Source organism: Gossypium hirsutum, chromosome A11 (assembly GCF_007990345.1).
Source record: "Gossypium hirsutum isolate 1008001.06 chromosome A11, Gossypium_hirsutum_v2.1, whole genome shotgun sequence".
In the NCBI taxonomy this organism is placed as follows: Eukaryota; Viridiplantae; Streptophyta; class Magnoliopsida; order Malvales; family Malvaceae; genus Gossypium; species Gossypium hirsutum.
In genome coordinates, this window is record NC_053434.1 from 81,349,141 (window position 1) to 81,364,815 (window position 15,675).

The 15,675-nt window shown below is 36.5% G+C and overlaps 1 non-coding gene across 1 annotated transcript; it reads right to left on the reverse strand.

Moving 5' to 3' along the window:
• Positions 1 to 15,312: 15,312 nt before the first annotated feature.
• On the reverse strand, positions 15,313 to 15,419 carry LOC121210724 (small nucleolar RNA R71). The gene has a single exon (XR_005905837.1). It is a non-coding gene; the product is annotated as a small nucleolar RNA R71 (small nucleolar RNA).
• Between the last annotated feature and the right edge of the window lie 256 nt (positions 15,420 to 15,675).

Consider the following 15,675-nt stretch of genomic DNA (forward strand, 5'->3'; position numbering starts at 1 on the left):
CTTTCTTCCTCTTTTCATTTCGGCCAAGAAGAACCGATTTCTTCTTTTCTTTCCTTCTCAAGTCACGACAATGAAGGGGGGGGAACATGGATGAGACAACTTTGTTCTCATCACCCCTCCCTTTTCATTTCTTTATTACTAACCCTTTATTATATTCTTTCTCCCATAACACACTAACACAACATGTTTCCAACATGTTTCACCCCATAACATTTTGTCCACTCTCATGCTCATGGCCGGCCACTACTAATTAGGGGGGAAATTGACATGCAAGTCCACCCTTTTTATTTCATGCACTAATAGATCCTTATGTTTTGACCTATCACATTTCAAAAGTGTCACACATAAGTCCTATTGACTAAATTCACATGCAATTTACTAAATCAAAGCTTAAAACTTTCACACATTCGTATTCACATATAATAGTCATAAAATATGACGGCTAATTATTTTTATGACTCGATTTTGTGGCCCCAAAACCACTTTTCGACTAGGGTCAAATTAGGGGTGTCACAGAATTTACTCTCTGAGCTTTGTCCAATACAATGGAGTTTGGCATTTTCGGCCATACAATGCCTCATAAGGCACCATTTTTTGCTCAACTGAAAACTGTTATTATAGGCAAATTCAACTAACGACAAATATTTTTCCCAACTACCTTGGAATTCTAGAGCACAACATTGGAACATATCTTCTAAAATATGAATCACCCTCTCGGACTGACCGTCAATTTGTGGATGGAAAGCTGTACTAAAACTCAATTTCATACCCAAAGCTTTTTGCAAATTTTTCCAAAACGTGAAGTGAACCTCAGATCTCTATCCGATATAATAGAAATAGGTACTCCATGAAGTCTAACAATTTCAGCAATGTACAGATCAGCATGCTTATTAAGTGAGTAATCAGTACGTACCGGTATAAAATGAGTTGATTTCGTCAATCTGTCTACGACAACCCAAACGGCTTCCATCTTTTTCAGAGTCAAAGGTAAACCTGTCACAAAATCCATGGTAATTCTGTCCCATTTCCACTCAGGAACCATCACAGGGTGAAGTAAACCTGAAGGTACTTGGTGTACAACCTTTACTTGTTGACAAATCAAGCATTTCAAAACAAACTCCGAGATGTCTCGTTTCATGCCTACCACAAATACATTTTCTTCAAATCACAATACATTTTTGTACTGCCTAGATGAATAGACAAACAAACACTATGTGCCTCATTAAGAATCTTCTGAATCAACTATATATCTTTATGGACACATATCCTACATCGAATCTCAAATAATCATCGGAGTCAATTTGAAATTCTGAGTCATCACTTGATTCACACTGAATTCTATTGGCTTGCAACTCACTGTCACACTTTTGAGTTTCGCAAATCTACTTAAGAAACATCGGTCTAGCTCTCAACTCGGCTAGAATTGAACCATTATCGGATAAAGTCAACTGTGTATTCATGGTTCTCAAAGTAAACAAAGATTTCCTACTCAAAGTACCGGCCACTACATTCGCCTTTCCTAGATGATAATCGATCACAAGCTCATAGTCTTTTTGTAACACCCCTAACCCGTAACCGACATCGGATTAGGGTTACGAGGCATTACCAGACAGATAGAACATTTCCGACCTATTCAGAATCACATGTATTATTTAACATCATTTCATAAGCAATCATCTCTAAATATGGTCGACAAGACCTAAAACATACATTTAAGAATGGTTAGAGCTAAACCGAACACATTCATAAAATTCAGAATATAGAAAATTTTTCCAATTCTGTTGAGGTCACACACCCATGCGTCCAGGCTATGTGCCTCACACGGGCATCAGACAAACCCATGTAAACCAGCCGTGCCAAATCAGGGTAACCATACTGACTTTCACCCATGGCCATTAGGCACGCCTGTGTGCTATGGCCCTGTGATACTTAGCTAGCTACTGATTAAGCCTACGGCCATATGACATGCTCGTGTCCCCTGACCGTGTGGCACCATGTAGGCTTGATTTAAGCCAAATTTCCACCCCTTTTAGAGGTCATCCTTACAAGCCATATTAAACAACATTCATACAACAATTTTCAACCAATTCCATGCTCAAAACATGCTTCATTATAATAAAAACATATTAGCTCATAAAACACTACAACCATACATCATTTGGCACCATCAACCAAATACTAAACTATATACAACTTTTCATTTGCTAGCCAACTCTCATGGCATAATATATACACATCAAAACTTAATACATAGACCTTCTAGCCTATACATGCCATACTTTAAAATATGTACACTTTTAAAAGTACCAAAATGAGTTCAATAGTATCCCCGAGCCTTGAGTAGCTACAATAACTGTAAAAGTCTGACAGCCCTAAAGTGACCCTAGTCGGAAAGCGGTTTCGGGATCGCTAAACCGAGTCACCAAATTATTTGAATATGATATTTATTGTCTAAAATATGTGAATATAAATGTGTGAAAGTTTTAAGCTTCGATTTAGTAAATTGCATGTGAATTTAGTCAATAGGACTTATGTGTGACACTTTTGAAATGTGATAGATCAAAACATAAGGATCTATTAGTGCATGTAAGAAAAAGGGGGGACTTGCATGTCAATTTCCCTCCCCCCATTTAGTAGTGGCCGGCCATGACAAATAGGGTGGACAAGGTGTGATGGGCAAAACATGTCATAGACATGTTATGTTGGTGCATCATGGGAGGAACAACAAAATAAAAAGTTAGTAATAAAGAAATGAAAAAGGAAAATGATGAAAGAAAAAAAAAGGGATCATCATTCATGTTCTTGCTAGCCGAATCTAAAGAAAAAAAAGGGAACAAGAGCATTCGGTGATGAAAACAAGTTCTGTCCTTTGATTCTTCTTGGCCGAATTGAAAGGAGGAAGAAAGGAGTGAAGCAATCGGCCATCTTAGGTCAATATTAAGGTAAGGTGTTCATATTAGTTCTTGAAATTTTAGTTGATCTTGAGTGAGATATCAAGTTTTTTTTTTGTAACCCATGATGAAATTTTGATTTTGGATTGAGTAAGGTTTTTGACTATGGTAGTTAATAATGGTGAGTTTTGTTGTTTCATGTTAAAGTTAGGTGAATGATGATGGATGAGTGTTTGAACCATAAAAAGAATTCGGCTACCTTGTTATGAACTAGGGCCGAATGTGAGTTGGTTGTGGTTGAATATTGCATGCTTGGTAGAATGGTGGATGAAAGTGCCGAATGTGGTCTTTGGTTTGGCATGAAGTGATAAATAAAGGTTTAAAAGATAGCTTAAGTTAATTGATACTCACTAATGAGTTCGAATGGAAGCTTTGTTAAGTGGGAAATGAGTGGCCGAGAGAGAGAATTATGGACTATTGCCGAATGTATGTTGGATTGATAGAGTCTCCAAATTGATTTTATGTGTGTATGCATGACCGAATATAATCGGCCACATGAGTAAAGAAATGGGTTATTTGATATGTGGTAAAAATTAAGTGTTAAACGAAATGGAAATGAAATCATATTGGAATATGTATACTCGACCACATGAATGAGTACATAGGTTGATGTGTATGTTTGGCCATAGGTAAACATATTGATGGCTTTATCTTGACTTAGAAAATTCGGCTAAGGTGAATATTGGCTAATATGTTGAGTTGATTCATGATTTCATATGTATGTGACTTTAGTGTCTAATGTATATATATGAGCTAAGTACCTTGAGTTCCTCTTTTGATGCTCAAATGATTAAATCAATTTATTTGTTAAATTAAGCTCAAGAGCAAAGGGGAACTAAATCCGGTAAAGGGAAGGAAAAAGTGGTCGAATAGCCATCGAAATCGTTCGACAACATCCAAGGTAAGTTTCCGAGCAATGAGACTTAGTTTATGATTTGATTAAGTCATAATGTATGTGCATAGAGATCGTGTTATAAAGCAAACTAAACCATGCTGTTTGTATGTGGCTAGTGAGCCGAAATGGGAATGCTTAATACGTGACTTGTGTTTGAACTCTAATTATGAAAATGAAATTAGATGTGTCATGATTTATTGATATGTGCATGAATGTTCGGATGATAACCGGGCTAAGTCCCGAGAGCATTTGAGCTAGTGGCTAATTCCGGGTTAAGTCCCGAAGGCATTCGTGCGAGCTACTATATCCGGGCTAAGTCCCGAAGGCGTTTGTGCGAGCTATTATATCCGGGCTAAGTCCCGAAGGCATTTGTGTGAGTTATTATACCAGGCTAAGTCCCGAAGGCATTTGTGCAAGTTACTATAACCGGGCTAAGTCCTGAAGGCATTTGAGCTAGTGGCTATATCCGGCTAAACTCTGAAGGTACTTGGTTTGAGAACGAGTGATCTTGCTGTAATAATTTAAATTGATACGCTCGTAAAACCCAACGATGAGGTACGTTTCGTATATGCATTAGGGTGGTGATTCCGTTTAAATAATATTCGCTCAGTAAATTAATGAGCTTCTGGCCTTGGCTAAGTTGATATTTTATGTATGAATATAAGGGTCGGTAATGTGAAGTAAGTATGATATTGAGAATTTGTGCATATGAGATTATCCGTTTAGCCATATGAATGCTATACTTTGGTTGTGTCTAATTTCATGGCTCAAACTTACTAAGCATTAAATGCTTACTCCGTTTCTTTGATTCTCTGTTCTATAGATTTTGGGTTCGTCAGCTATCGGACTCAGGATTGTTGAAGTCGAAGTCGTCCACACTATCAAAGCCCATTTTTGGTACACTTTTGGTTGAACTTTGAAATGGCATGTATAGGACTACCCGTTTTGTTGTTGCTCATAGACCCTTTGGTTTTGTATAAATTTGGATAGCCATGCGAAAATGGCTTATATACACTTTGAGCTTAGTATTATAATCGTCTTGTATGATGTTCATTAAGAGGTATGGAAATGTTTGGGAACGATTAGCCATTGGAATGGTTAATCATGATCATATTTTGTGCTATATATGCTAAAGGGCTAGTTGAATCATGGAAACTATGTAATAGGTAAAGTCTACCTTAAAAAAAGATGGTGATAGATGCAGTGACGTGAATGTGAAAAATCACTAAAAATAGTAGGAATGGAATTAAATAGTGAATAAATTATGTAGTCTAACCTTGATGAATCTATTTTCATATGAAAGTAACGAAACGATCATATGAACAGTATATTATGAGATATTTAAGTTTTCGCGAAATAGGGCCAGAACGGTTTCTGGATTCCCTGTTCCGACTTTGGAAATTCATTACAAATTAACCAGAGATAATTAAAAGTCATTCCATATATTTATAGTTTCCTTTTTGAGTCTAGTTTCTATAGAAACAAACGAAATCAGTATTGAAGCCCTTTACAGGGAGATATCCAAGTCGTAATGCGCAAAGGTCAGTGTAGTCGAACCCTGAAATAGGGAAGACTTTAACTAATAAAATGTACTAATTTGCTCGACAAAAAATTCTTGAAAAATATTTTTAAATTGATATATGAGTCTAGTTTCAGGAAAAATTTACGAAACTGATTTTCGAGTTTTGAAACTCAAGATATGATTTTTAAGGGGACAGTGATGCAGTAACCCGTGTGTCTGGAAATTTTTAAATGGACTATGGAAATAAGTGAATTAAGGCTGTTAACCCCTCGTGTCTGACCCCGGCGACGGTCTCGGGTACGGGGTGTTACAAAAAGAGACAATAATCACACAAAGTAAGCTACAAAGAGCTTAGTAAGCCAAATACAATTGGTCTAACTACTAAAGCATATATGTACAATTTAACCATAAAGATTCATAACCATTTCAAAGAATAATTCAGAAGCTTAACTGTGCTCCTTTGTTTGCATATATGTCATGCTTCATTTCCAATTCTATACATATTTCACAGAGACAGAGTTTTTCATATTCGAAAATTTAGAATGATACAAACGTACTTGCATAGGTTATACATTTCATATACTCATATTTCGTACGCTATCATTAGACGGTTCAGAAATGATACAGATGCTCAAAATCAAGTACAATCCCGACGTCCCTTACGTGGTCTTACATGTAATTCAATATTGATGCCTCTATCCCAGACAGGGTCTTACACAAAATTAGATACGATGCCGATGTCCCAGACATGGTCTTATACGTAAATCTCAAACGAGGCCTGTGTCCCAGACACGGTCTTACACGATATCTCAAACAAATGTCAACTTTTCTTAGAAGCATACAGAGCTTTTCAGATATTAACATATTATCATACTTTACTCCGAAGATATTCATCAGGCACTCAAGGCCATCCAATACAGATTACAATTTATATGTGCAGAATTTATTTCAATTAACACGTAATTGTAATTTGACTTACCTCAGACAGATTTTGGATAAAACGAGTCAACTATTCAACTATTTTGGACTTCCCTCGATCTAAGTCTAATTTTCTTTGTTCTTGATCTTAATTAAGGATTAAGTTAGCCGAATATCAAAACCCTGTTTTTGCTATTTTTCTTGCTTCATTTGGCCAAGAGAATGATAAAATGGCCATTATTTTATGTTATATTTTATTTAACACATATTATAATACTTTTTCCCATTTTACCCTTATTATTAACACATGAAAATCCACCTACTAATGTCCATCATTGTCCACCATTAATACAAATGGTAAATTTGACAAGCAAGGACCCTTATTTTAAAAGCCAAGCCAATTAGGTGCTTTAACATTTAGCACTCAACTTTTACACTTTACGTTATTTAATCCTTTTTTTATAATTATGCATAGAAACAGACAAATTAAATTACAGAAATTTCACAAATGTAAATTCACATATCACAGACATAGAAAATAGTATTAAAATATTTTTTGGACTCTAATTTGTGGTCCCAAAACCACTATTCCGACTAGGGTCGAAACCTGACTGTTAAAATTCTCCCCCCTTAGGGGTTTTGGTCCCAGAAAATCTTACCATTAAACAGATTTGGATATTGTTGTTTCATTACATCATCGGGCTCCCACATAGCCTCTTCTACACTGTGATGATGCCACATCACTTTAACTAGAGGAATTTTCTTATTTCGTAACTTTTTAATCTCACGGGCTAAAATACGGATCAACTTTTCTTTGTAAGTCATATCAGACTGAACTTCAATCTCAGAAGGGGATATCACATGAGACGGATCAGATCTATACCGTCAAAGCAACGATACATGAAATACATTATGAATCTTTTCTAACTCAGATGGTAGCCTCAATCTATAAGCAACTGGCCCAACTCGCTGGTGATTTCATACGGTCCAATGAACCTCGGACTCAAGTTCCACTTTTTACCATATCGAAACAATTTCTTCCACAAGATACTTTCAAAAACACTTTATCACCGGTCTCAAATTCAATATCTTTTCGTTTTAAATCCGTATAAGATTTCTGACGATCATAGGCAGCTTTCAAACTATCTCGGATTACTTTCACTTTCTATTCTGTTTCTTTTATCAAATCAATACCGTAAATCTTATTCTTACTGAGCTCAGACCAGTATAATGGAGTTCTACACTTTCTACCATAGAAGGCTTCTTACGGTGCCATTTTGGTGCTCGATTGAAAGCTATTATTATAAGCGAATTCAATCAAAGGTAGATATTGTTCCCATACACCTTCAAACTTGAGAATGCAACATGTCAACATATCCTCGAGTATCTGAATAATCGATTCTGATTGGCCATCTGTTTGCGGATGAAAAGGGGTGCTAAAATGCAATTTAGTACCCAGAGCATCTTGCAATTTCTTCTAGAATCGCGATGTAAATCTCGGGTCTCTATCAGACACTGTTGAGAATGGCACAGCATACAATCTCACAATATCATAGATATACAACTCAGCTAGCTTATCAAGCGAATAATCAAACTGAATCGGAATAAAATAAGCTGATTTCATCAAATGATCAACTACAACCCAAATTGCGTCTTTCTTTTTCAGAGACAAAGGCAAACCTAAAACAAAATCCATGGTCACTCGATCCCATTTCCATTCTGGAATCATAATCGGTTGTAATAACCCAGATGGCACCTGTTGCTCTCCTTTAACTTGCTGATAGATTAAACATCTCGCAAAAAAGTCAAAAATATCTCTTTTCATTCCCGACCACCAATATAGTTGTCTCAAATCGTTATACATTTTCGTACTTCCTGGATGTACATAAAATCTACTACTTTGAGCTTCATTCAAAATCGTTTGAATCAAATCTGGATTTCTTGGAACACAAAGTCTATTTTTGAACCTCAGATAGTCATCATCATCTATTCGGAATTCAGAATCAGACTCAAAATTACACTGAGTTCGTTTAGCCATAATATCATTATCAATCTTCTAAGCTTCGATAATCTGTTGTAAAAATAAAGGTCTCACTTTTAATTCAGCTAAAACTGAACCATCATCAGACAGAACTAAATGAGCATTCATTTCAAATAACAATTTTTGACTCAAAGCATCAGCAACCACATTTGCTTTTCTTGGGTGATAATCAATCACTAGTTCGTAGTCTTTTAGCAGTTCTAACCATCTTCTTTGTCGCAAATTCAAATCTTTTTGCATCATTAAATATTTCAGACTTTTATGATCAGAAAACACGTGACATTTTTCACCAAACAGATAGTGACGCCAGATCATCAAAGCAAACATGATGGCAGCTAACTCAAGGTCGTGTGTCGGATAGTTCTTCTCATGCAGTTTCAACTATCTCGAAGCATAAGCAACAACTTTTCCTTGTTGCATTATAACACAACCTAGTCCATTCAACGAAGCATCGCTGTAATAGAGCTTTAGTTACTTTTAATCGGAGCTTCAGTTACTTTTAACCGATCAAAACTTTTTTGACATTTTTCAGACCATTCAAATTTCACATCTTTTTGAAGCAATTTTTCCAACGGAGTTGCTATCACAGAGAAATCTTTTACAAATCATCTGTAGTAATTGACAAGTCCTAGAAAAGTGCAAACTTCAAATACATTCCTCAGAGGCTTCCAATCCAAAATAGCTGAAATCTTACTTGGATCAACTCGGATACCGGAAGCTGATACAATATGACCCAGAAAACCAACTTCTCGCAACCAGAATTCACATTTACTAAACTTTACATACAACTATTTATCTCGCAGAGTCTGTAGCCCTATTTTCAGATGTTCAGCATGCTCAGATTCATCATAAGAATAAATCAAAATATCATCAATGAATACAACAACAAATTAATCAAGATACAGTCTGGAAATTCTATTCATTAAATCCATAAATACAATAGGTGCATTCGTTAAACCAAAAGGCATAACTAAAAATTCATAATGCTCGTACCTCGTTCTGAAAGCAGTTTTCAGAATGTCAGAGTTCTTTACCCGCAACTGATAGTAACCCGATCACAAATCTATCTTTGAAAATACAGTAGTACCTTTCAACTGATCGAATAAGTCATCAATTCGAGGCAGAGGATATTTGTTCTTCATAGTCACTTTGTTAAGCTATCGGTAATCATTACACATTGTCATTGTGCCATTTTTCTTTTTCAGAAACAGAATAGGAGCACCCCATGGTGAAAAACATGGTCTACCAAACCCTCGATCGGTCAATTCTTACAACTGAGATTTTAATTCTTTTAACTCGGTTGGAGTCATTCTATACAGAGCTATTAAAATTAGAGTAGTACTAGGAGCTAATTCAATGCCAAACTCGACTTCTCGAATCAGAGGTAAACCAGATATTTCTTTAGGAAACACATCAGAGAATTCATAAACAACATGCACTAATTCAACTTTCTTATCATTCACTTTCGAATCTATCACATAAGCTAAGTAGGCTTCACAATCTTTCTTCACATATTTCCGTATTTTCATTGTAGATATCACAACTGGCAATCCATTCAGATCACTAGACTCAATTCGGATTTTCTCATCATTCTTACACCTTAAATCAATGACTTTTTGTTTGCAATTCACAATAGCAACATGCAAAGTTAACCAATCCATTCCCAGAATTATGTCAAATTTATCGAAAGGTAAAAGCATCAGATCAGCAAGAAAACAGATATCTCGTATCATTAACGGGCAATTCTTGCAGACTTTATCAACCAAGACACTTTTGCCTAAGGGGTTCGATACTCTAATTACAAATTCAGTAGACTGTACAGGCAAAGTCTTACTATGCACTAAATTCATACAGATATAAGAATGCGTTGATCCAAGATCTATCAATACAATCACAGAAGTATCATAGAGAGTAAAAGTACCAATAATCACGTCTGGAGACGAGGCTTCCTCACAAGCTCGGATAGCATAGGCTTCCTCTAATCATCAAAGGACATTTCTCACATACTTTATCAACTAATACATGCTTGCCTAAATGGTTTGACACCTTAATCATAAATTTTGTAGACTCAGCAGGCATATTCTTACTAATTACCAAATTCATGCATACATATGAATGGGTAGATCCAAGGTCAATCAATGCAATAACATCAGTATCATAAAGAGAAAAAGTACCAATAATAACATCGAGAGAAGATGCGTCCTCACGAGCACAAATGGCATAAGCTCTATCCAGTGCTCTAGCGTTAGATCTCTCTGTGAATCCTTCGTCATATTTTTGCTACTAGCTCCATTCCTGGTATTTCTCGGGGGTCTCCCTCTAAAAGCAGTATTACTCGGCCTTATACTCTGAAACTTTTCTTTTTCAATCATCTCAGGGCAATCTTTAATGAAATGATCTTGGGAACCACACTTGAAACAAGCTCGGTCATTCATTCAACACTTGTCGGGTGACACCTTCCGCAAGTGCGCATCCAGATTTATTGGGTCGGTTATCAACGCTCACAATAGAAGTAGTATGAGCTTTATAGCCCGAATACTGATTTCCATGGTTTCTATTTGAGAACTCAACTGAAGCACGAGAACGAGAATGCATCTCTCAAGATTTCTTAGATTGAGATTGGAATGAGTTACCCATCAGCCTCTTTCTTGCATATTTAGCCTCAAACTTGGCTTTTCTCTTTTCTTTGGTCAGTTCCTCTACTTTACAAGCTCGATCAACGAGCACAACAAATTCTTTTAGCTTAAGAATACCCACTAATAGTCTGATGTCTTCATTAAACCCGTCTTTAAACCTTTTACGCATAATAGCTTCGGAGGAAACACACTCTCTAGCATATTTGCTGGGCCGAACAAATTCCATTTCATATTCAACGATTGACATGAGGCCCTATTTCAGCTCAAGAAACTCTTTATGCCTCTGATCAATGAATCGCTCACTAATATACTTCTTTTGGAACTCCTCTTGAAAGAATTCCCATGTAACTCTCACTTCCGGAATCACAGATACTAGAGTTTTCCACCAATGATATGTCATGTCCCTCAGTAAAGTTATAGCACATTTCAAGCATTCATCTGGTGTACAAAATAATTCATCGAACACTTTAATAAAATTCTCGAGCCAAAATTCTACTTTTTCGGGATCATCATCGGTATTTGCTCTAAATTATTCAGCCCTTTCCTTTCAAAATTTATCAACCGGGGTTCTATTCAATCTCATAAAGTCCTTACCTTAAGGCACTATGGGGACAGGTTCAAGATTAGGAGAGGGTGGAGCAGGTTGTTGTTGAGTGGCAAGGTTTGTTTAAACGAACCTTTAGAACCAATCATTCATCATTTGGAATAACGCTTTCCGAGCCTCTCTTCCTTGACTCATAGTTACAGGTCCACTCTCAACTGGCACCGTCCCTTGGGCGGGAACCAGCGCATTACTTTCTACATCATCTACCACAGCTCGATTGGGATCCATTACTATATGAAAACACAGTTTAAAATTGTCAGGAGTTGTCACACTATCACAATTTATATAAGGCATGTATAGCTAGACTCGTACACAAGCTACATTAGTCTAAGAATCGAGTAAACCATAGCTCTGATACCACTAAATTTAACATCCCTTACCTGTATCAAACGCTGAAATAGGGACGAGGCATTACCGGACTTAAACAAGAGCTAACATACAAACCGAGGCATAAATTTCCATCCAAATTTAAAACTATTCATTTATAATCATATAGTCCCTAAAACAAGCCTACGAGGCCCAAAACATGCATTGGAGGCAGTTCAGGACTAAATCGAGAACTTTATAAAGTTCTTCAGTACTTAGAAAGATTTTCATCAAAATAAGGTCACACACCCGTATGGCTTGGGACACGCCCGAATGGGTAGGCCGTGTGATCAAACACGCCCGTGTCCCTAGCCCGTGTAACTCTCTTTCTATGACATCATGCACCAAACGTAGTCACACAGCCAAGTCACAGTCCGTGTGCTAAGCCGTGTGGCGAATTTAATTTTTGAAATTTTTCATAAATTAGGTGCAGACTTCACATGCCCTGGACACACGCCCATGTCCCTAGGTCGTGTTCGTCACATAGCTGAGACACATGGCCGTGTCTCTGCCTGTATGGCCAACAATAAGGCTATTTACCCAGCCATTTTCCCACCCTTACCTGCACTAACCTACACAACACTAAGCAACACGAATCAAGCATATACAAACAACCAAACCAACCACAAACTAGATATCAATACATCATTTACACATACTAACATCTATCATGAATAAACATCACATATTATCATTTCCATTCATTCCCATTTCATCTTCATGATAAGCATTATCACATAAACATACTAATGACCAATAAAATTTATATTAGCCAACTTTGAAAGGCCATATATAAAATGAATCATTAATCATTACAATGCCAATAGATTTGGCTAAACCAATATGACATGTAACAAAATGACCAAGTCCCCATACATGCAATACTCAAAATATTGAAACCAAGAATACCCATAATAATCATTTGATAGTGTAAATCGAGCTTCGATGTTCCTCAATCTCCGAGCTAGCTTGGTGGCACTATAAGGAATGGAAAAAAAAGGGGAATAAGCTTTTAAGCTTAGTAACTTTGCATGCAAATAATATGCAATATAAATCATACATTAATCATATAACTACTTAACATAAGTTAACATAATTATCATCATGTATCTTAGGCTTAACTTACTCATTAGCATTCTTACCAAGAGTTCATCTCAAACTAAAGTCCATACTCATGAGTTTTACATACATACATGTATCAACTCATAGTATAGTTGCATACTTTGTCATCTTTGACATAATCTTCAGATTACCCATTGAACACTTGGAATATTATCGGACACATGGAAAGCCTTGCACATAAGTGGCTAATAAACCGTAATTTATACATATTTTTATCCCATGCTTAGCACATTTATGGATGGTTTCTCCTTAGATTTGGTGAATTAGATGCTCCTAATTCTTTAATTTCATGTTTTATACTTAGGTGAGCATAGGAGAGTAAAAAGAGCGAGAAACGGGCTGAAAACAGAGAAAATGGACCCACATGGGAAATCAACACGGCCTGGACTTCCTAACACGGGTAAGCCATACAGCCATGTCCATTTGGCAGGATCAAAGCACGACTTACACTGGTAGACTACACACCCATGCCTATTTAACAGCCTTGACCACAGGCTGGAGCAATCGCACACAGGCGTATCACATGGGCGTGTCCCTGTCAAGCCCAAGTATAGTCCTATTTAGAAAAGGCCACTTTTGAGGGCTCTTAGGCATTCAAAAGCCTATTTAAACACCTGAAGAGGCACTTAGAACAGACACACAGAGTAGGAGGCAAGGAATTACTCAAGGGAAGCCGATTGATCGATCTCAGAAGCTGGATTCATCGTCAAGACTGAAGATCTCCCTTCAATTTCCATTCAGGGGTTTTGGGTTTTCTTTATGTTTTTTTATCTTTATTCTTTTGAGATGTTTTCTTTCATAATTATGAGCTAAAACCCCTAAATACCTAAGGGGAATAAAACCTAAGATAGATCTTTTTATTATTATCTGAATTGCATGATAAATATTTGACTTGTTCTTAATTATGTGTTCTTAATTCTTGTCCTAATATTCCAGGATATTGATTCAAGTTAATGCTGTTATTCAAAGGAGAAAAAGTCCCTGTCTAAGAGTAAATTTTTCGTAATTAAGCGTTGATTGCACTCCTAGAGATAGGGTGACAAGATTTTGCCAGATTAGGGTGAAACCTAATAAGGGATTCCATAGATCGAGTTAATGCAACACTAGGTGTTGATTAGAAAGAGATTTCAATTAATCAACCTAGGGTTAGACGTTATTAGTCTCGAGAGAGATAATAATATAACTTAGGGATTTCTACGGATCAAATCAAATGAATACATCGTCTAATTCAGAGTCAAATAACAAGTGAAGTTTAGGTGGATTTTTCCTTGGGTATTATCTTAATCAATCGAGTTTTCTCAAAAGCTTTTCCCCAATTTTCTCTCTGTGCATCCTTAGTTTAGTTAATTAGTTTAGATAAACAAACCCATAATTTTTTAGGCTAGATAATAAAAAGGAAGTAATTACTAGTACTCTTGGTTCCTTTGGGTTCATTTGTTCATAGGTACACTTGCCTTTATCGTGGTTATAGTTTGTTTCAAGAACGATTAATTATAAATTTTTAAATCCTGTCGTGAATATCATGTATCAAGTTTTTGGCACCTTTGCCGAGGAACTAAGACATTAGGAACACTCGATTTTTATTACTTTAGCCATTTTACTTTATTTGCAATTTAAATTTTGATTTTCTTTTCTAATTTTTCTTTTATTCGTTCATGGCAGGTTTTTCTAATGTATGACTAGAAGAAACTTGTCGAGACCATTACTTTTTGATAGTGAGATCGATCGCACAGTTCGAAGAAATCGAAGAGAAATAAGGCAAAGCTTACGATCCACAGAGGAGGAGCAAGAGGACGATAGTTCAACTACAACCGAGGAGGTGACAAAAAACCAAGAAAATTTGCTACCTCCTGCGATTGCCGTTGATCCAGTAAATCAGAATCCTGCTCCGTGTACTATGTATGATTATGCTAAACCTTCTTTAACAGGAATTGAATCGAGCATAGTTAGGCCTACTATTGCTGCGAATAATTTTGAACTAAAACCTAACACCATTCAAATGATCCAACAGTTTGTTTAGTTTGATGGTTTGCAGGACGAGGACCCAAACACTCATTTGGCGAATTTATTATAATTTTGCGATACTTTTAAAATCAATGGCATTTCTGGTGATGCCATTTGCCTTCAGTTATTCAATTTTTCATTGAGGAACAAAGCTGAATAGTGGTTGAACTCGTTACCATGAGGGTTAATCACTACTTGGGAACAAATGATCGAAAAGTCTTTATTAAAATATTTTTCGCTGGCTAAAACGGCTAAATTATGTAATGACGTCTCTTCTTTTGTGCAGATGGATTTAGAAACACTCTACGATGCATGGGAGAGATACAAGGACCTTTTACGAAGATGCCCTCACCATGGGTTACCACTGTGGCTACAGGTTCAAACTTTTCATAATGGCCTGAATCCTTCCACTAGACAGATGATTGACATAGCTGCTGGTGGAACTATCAATAATAAGACACCTGAGGATGCTTATGAATTTATAGAAGAGATGTCACTGAATAATTATCAGTGGCAAGTCATGAGGACAAAGCCAACGAAAACAGCCGGTGTTTTTAACGTCGATTCGGTCACCATGCTCTCTTATCATGTAGAAGTTTTGAATAGAAAAATTGAT